Genomic DNA, 5,859 nt, shown 5'->3' on the forward strand with positions numbered 1-5,859 from the left:
CAAAATATGCAACAAGCAGAAACTTCCCCCTACCCCTGTTGGTTTATCCTTGGGGTGAAATTAGCCTCTTAAGGATGTTACTCCTATTAGGAATATATCGGAATAGGAAATACAGGTGTAAGCCTCAGCGGGTGGATCTCGCCCTATCCGATGAAAACTTTTTAGAAGATACCCTGAGGGAATTTGTTTCTATTACACTTCAGGCATGTCCTGTTTTAAGAGTTGATTGCTGAATGGTTTCCCAGAATGAGTCCAATTACAAACTATTGGTATAGAAAATATCCGTATATTAAATATTTTCTGCAGTATGATTAAATTCGATTTGAGGGGGCGATCACGTGTACATTTGAGTATGGATTTCGTAGAACAATCAGCAACTGAGATACTGATCTAAGACAAATACCTAAGGATATTACTGTATTGATTATTCCTTCTAAGAGGGGTATCTTGTGCTATTATGGCGGATCGCTATAGTTCTACAAAGAACTCTATATAAAAGAGAAAAAAATGTACACACGGTTACATATGAAGTATACCATCATTTCGTAACCGAGGAATGAGAAGCTTTCGATGAGGATAATACGCTCGTGTAGGACTCTGTCGTCAGGGATTAGCGCTATGTCGATGGGGAGGAAGCGGTCTGCGGTGAGCAATGCCTATGCGATGGTTAGCCTAATAAGTGTTTTTTCGTGAGTAATGAAATACAGATGTTCCTTTTCTCAACACGTATACCTCTAGTAATTACAGAGGCGCGGGTATCCATAATAATATGAATGTTTGTGCACCCCGTGAGTAATATTCTGTGTCTTGTGTTTGTTTTTTTCTTTTTTTCTCAGTCTTGTGTAATGTTAATCATTTTATTGTCTTCTATTTTCTTTTTTATTCCTCATTTTCAGCTGTTCGATGTATGGATTCAAAGAATAATTTTCCGACTGAAGCATCCGTTCTTTGCAAGTGTGCCTTGGGGGTTATGTTCCTGAAACTTTAGCAATCTCCCTCACATGAGAAATGTGAGAAGGGAAACAAGTTTATTTGGAAAGAAATGGAAGGAAGCCGTAATTGCGTACAAGTGACGCCAATATTGCGGCATTCATTTTCCTCTATGTCTTGTAGTTAACATTTTGCTGAAGGATGATAGAACGTCAGAAGGATTTAGCGTTGAGTGCCATGGCACATGTGCAAATTTCTGTCTTTCTACATTGTCACCAGTCCTGGGATGTTACAGAGGATGATATAGAAAGAGTTCTAGGTGATGCAAATTGGAAGCGTCTCAAATGTGTAGAAGTGGAGCTCATGGGGGGGCAAAAGGAGCAGTGCCGAACTGTTACTTCTGAATGCTAATTACGATTCGGTGTTCCTACTCTTGTTTAGTAGGATGCACCTGACGAATCCTATTGCGGGGAATGTGCGAAATGAATCGTGCTCCAGGTTCTCTAGAGAAACAAAGAAAGATGACAATTAATATCTGTTCCTGCCATAAAGGATTTTTTTCCTGTGGGGGTTCTTGGCGCGCTTCCTGTGTTTCAATAAGTGAGATCAACTGTGTGCGTTTGCGGGCTTCATGAGATTCCTTTTATCTCCCTTTACAAACCCTCCCTTTTGGTACAGCGTCATCACCAAACAGGGGCTGCATATGACAACGGCACCTTCACCGGACGAAGAAGGATGATTAATCTATTAATACTGCACGCAGATACTTGTCTTCATAATCGTACAGGCGACATCACATGTAGAGTAGAAAAATAAGGAGTCATAACGACAGCAAATGCGTGCTGGATGCGGATGCCGTAACAGTGTCCTAACCTTCTTAAAAAATAAAACAACCGGTGTTTTTTCGCAGGAGATATTTGCTCCAGGGGGTACCTACTGCAAGGCTTGGTCCCAATGTTCATGAGGCCCTGAAGAAATTTTCTTAATGATTGCTGAAAAATTCAGGAGTTCACTTTGTGTTTCACATGGGCTATACGTTCGCATAAGAGAAGAAGAGAGTTGCCTGAAAGAAAAGATACATCACCGAGGGGAGAAGTTACATGACTGTCGTAATCTATCCTTTTTAGGAGTGAATCATGGAAGAGTGATTCCTCAATTCTTCCTTCTCTGTAGAGTAGAAACAGATTAAGACACCTTGACACTGAAATTATGTTGACAAGCGTGGCTCATACAGGATGTGTAGTGGAGAGAGGTGGAACAGAAACAAAGAGCGCTTAGGTTGCGGAATCTGCTTATTCTGGTTTATTTCGTCGAAGTCGACACAAAACTTGTTCTTTTTAGGCACACCCAAAGGGAGAATCTTCAAGGAACCCAAGGGAATAACAGAGGTATCAAAGAGTATGCAGTCTTAAAATATAATTAGAAAGAGTAGGATTACAAACGTTCAATTAATGATGGATTACAGAAAGAAAAAAGAGAAAAAAGAAGGAAAAAATCACAGCAGGACGGCGTCAGATTCAATAATATAGATATGTATATATAGGTAAGAAGTGTTTTTCTTGGGGTCAATGTGAGAGATTCTTTTAATAAACAATGAATACGTCCTATTCTCCTTCAACTGTACATGGTATTCCTATATGACGAGCATATAAGGACGCTGAGTAGAGGGAGGATATTTAAAATATTCCTACTTCGGGATCAGAACAACACGAGAGCAAATTCAGGAACAATGCATCCATGAAAGGAATATGGAGGAACGGGGAAATGTCCATTTCAACATGAGTATCACTGCCCCATTAGAAGGAGAAAGGATGATGAAAGAAATTGGAAAAAGAGTCTCCTTGTTTTTGATAGCATCCCTATGTAATATAAGGATTACCATGAAAAATATGCAGTGCTAAAACTGCTTAAGGATATGGACACAGCCGGTTGTGCTCTGCCGCATATTTGTATATTGTGGTGAGATGTAGGAAATGATGGCCTCTCAGGAGACGGATCTCATCGCTCAATGTACTCGCTCTTCCAGCGTGTAATAAAGAGAATATTCGAACCCAATAACCCCGCAGTTCTTTTTTTTCTTTGTTCCTCATGCTATTTACCATGCCCTTCATTGCTACATGAGGGGATACGTGAATTTCCGCGCGTTGGAAAAATATTTAACTTCACAGGACGGCATAATTCTCCTATAGGCTTGTAAATGCATAATATACGGGTCTATAGGGAATGTGTCCCACAGGATTGAAGTGTTATATAACTGGGGAAGCAATAGTTGTTCTCAAATGATATGCTTCAGATATTTTTGTCCTTTTTCTTTTTCCCGCTCCTTATCCTCAACTTATTATTCCCTATTGCGGACGTCTGAACAGCCTGCGATTTCTAGTGCGGCTTCTGTAGTTTCCGCTCCAATTGTTGCAACTGTATCGGCCTGAACAGGACCGGTCCCCGTAACTTTATTTTTTCTCTCTGTTTTATAGAACACAAGAGTTGATTTAGTGCTTACAGAGTGGAGGAGCATCACATATGCCATAGTTTTAATAAACGAAAAGAATTGCGCAGTCATTTTTTTTCCCGTCAGGCTTCAGTGCTTCGTCCTTAACACATTGCTGGGTAATTAGAAGGACAAATAAGTGCAGGACTCTCAGTCACTTTCTAGAAACTTCATTACGAAATACAATTTCTACATTTTGCGCCTTATCATTCGTTACCACCTCTATCCTAACTACATGTTGTCTTCTGCTATTGGAGGTGAATAGGGACATAGAATAATAGATGGCATACTATTTCTCCTTCCACATATTAATCGGATGATCGGGCAATATGTATGAGTTGTATTTGATGTGTTTCTCCCATCTAATTATGGATCTGAGATTCATTGGATTGCATTCATAAGTTTTCGTAGAGTTGACATGAATCGCTCTGTTACTCCAGAAAGTATGTGTTCTCTTAATTCTCTGCGGGATAATTCCCGGCACGCTTTATATATTCTGCATTTAAAGAACTCCCTTCATTGTTACCGTGTAAAGAACTCGTATGGACACAGTTCCGGCGTGACATAAATGTATCCATGTTATATCTCTCCATGGTGTGTTTTTCCACTACTCTATTATCACGGTGTACATCGTTCAGGTTCAAGAAGTTGTTTATCCCCTCTTGTATGACACATTTAGGTTTGTGGGATGGGTACCCCTTACTTCCTCTCCTGTGTTGGATTAGCTCATGGGGTTATATACATGTGTCATGTGTTTTAAACATCTGTACATGCTCTGTGTTTGCACATTTTTGTACGTGTTTTTCCAAGTAGTCCCCAATGTGTTATAAATTAGCATATTCTCTGAATTCAGGAAAAGAGATAACGAGTGAGATCATACACACGTCTTTTGCAACTCCCCTCACTTGTAAAGGCATCGGATTCCTGAATATCAATGTAATGTTTTGTTCTGTACAGCCCGGACGCTCATGTGCTGTTCGTCCTATATTCTATTAATTAGTGCGATGTATCCTTTCGGTAATGCCGTTTCAGAGTAACATAGAGACTTCCTTGTGTGTATTATCGCATACGTATGTGTCTTTTCGGAACGCCCTCTGTTCCTTTACTTCTTTACAGTTGTATTAGGGGAATATATTGTGCCCCCCGCCCTGAGTGCGATCCTAATAGATCATTTTGTGTCCAGCCTTCTCGTTTCCATCTCGATTCCTTATGGAGACTGAGGGACCTAGTGTTATCTTTGAAATCCTAGGAAGTGTCCTCGTCTGTGTGCTCTCACAACGCCGCAGAAAATGCTGTTATATATACAGACATGACTATTAAGACTGTTTGCAGCAATAAACTCTTTACCTCATGTATTTTAACACGTAGCACTATCATGTGTCATAGACGCATGCAGGACTTGTTCAAGAAGATATTTCAGGATCCATTCACCCATTTCTGTTCTGTATTTTTGGGGAAATTCTATATGTATGTGTACCTGCATTGTTACAGGAAATTCCTTTATTCTGTCCCATGTGTAAATTTTCTAAGAGAATAGGATTACATATAGAATACTCGTATTCTAAGACGCATAAAAGTGAGTCTGAAATGTAATGTGGTATACCATTTTCTGTTTTGCCTCTCACCGGAAAACCTTGCCACCGTTTTGTGTATCCTTTTGGAGTATCGTCTCTTTATGTCACGGCCAAAAAAAGATTTCGAAAGCAAGTGGTGCTATGGTTTGGGAAGTTTGCATAAATGGATAGTTTTCATGGTGGACGATTCTTTCGGAGTTTCGAATAGCACATTGAATCCTGTTGTTCCTCCCTACATGCATATACATATATTTTTGCCTGAAAGAAAAGATCTAGCCGTAAGTGCCACTATCTCTTGACATAGTAGGTTAGACTTCATTTAGGGTAATACCATCAATAAGTACCTCCGGAACAGTAGTGCGAAAAGTGATGATTCAGGATACAGATGTCCTGTATCAATAATAGTAAGGGTAACGATAGAGGATGCGTGCCATAGTGTGGATGCTAGAACAGGTGTTAATCTCTTCATAGTTAAGACAGCATATGTAATGAGAGGTTACTGAACTGAATCATGCGATGTAGAGCAATGTATTCACGAGCAGCGACATAAAATGCCACTATTCGTGGGATAAATTTAGGACAAACAAATTAAAGCATCATTTTGTACAGTGTCTACGAGGGGAGGGGGAACTAGAACAGTAGGTAGCGATTAGAGAACGTGGACAATTTCAAGCATAGTGTTCATTTAATCACAAATGACGAAACGGTCTCTGTCCTACTGTGTTTTATAGAGTGATCATATTCTACTGGCTGCCGAAGTAAGAGTTGTTGTAAAACGGGAAAGAATTAGACAATTATATACTCGAGATTGTGATGCATTACTGACCCTTAAAGGTGCGCTTATAAAGGCATATACCTCATAATGCA

The sequence above is a fragment of the Plasmodium inui genome (genome assembly GCF_000524495.1).
Source record: "Plasmodium inui San Antonio 1 unplaced genomic scaffold supercont1.25, whole genome shotgun sequence".
Lineage (NCBI taxonomy): Eukaryota > Apicomplexa > Aconoidasida > Haemosporida > Plasmodiidae > Plasmodium > Plasmodium inui.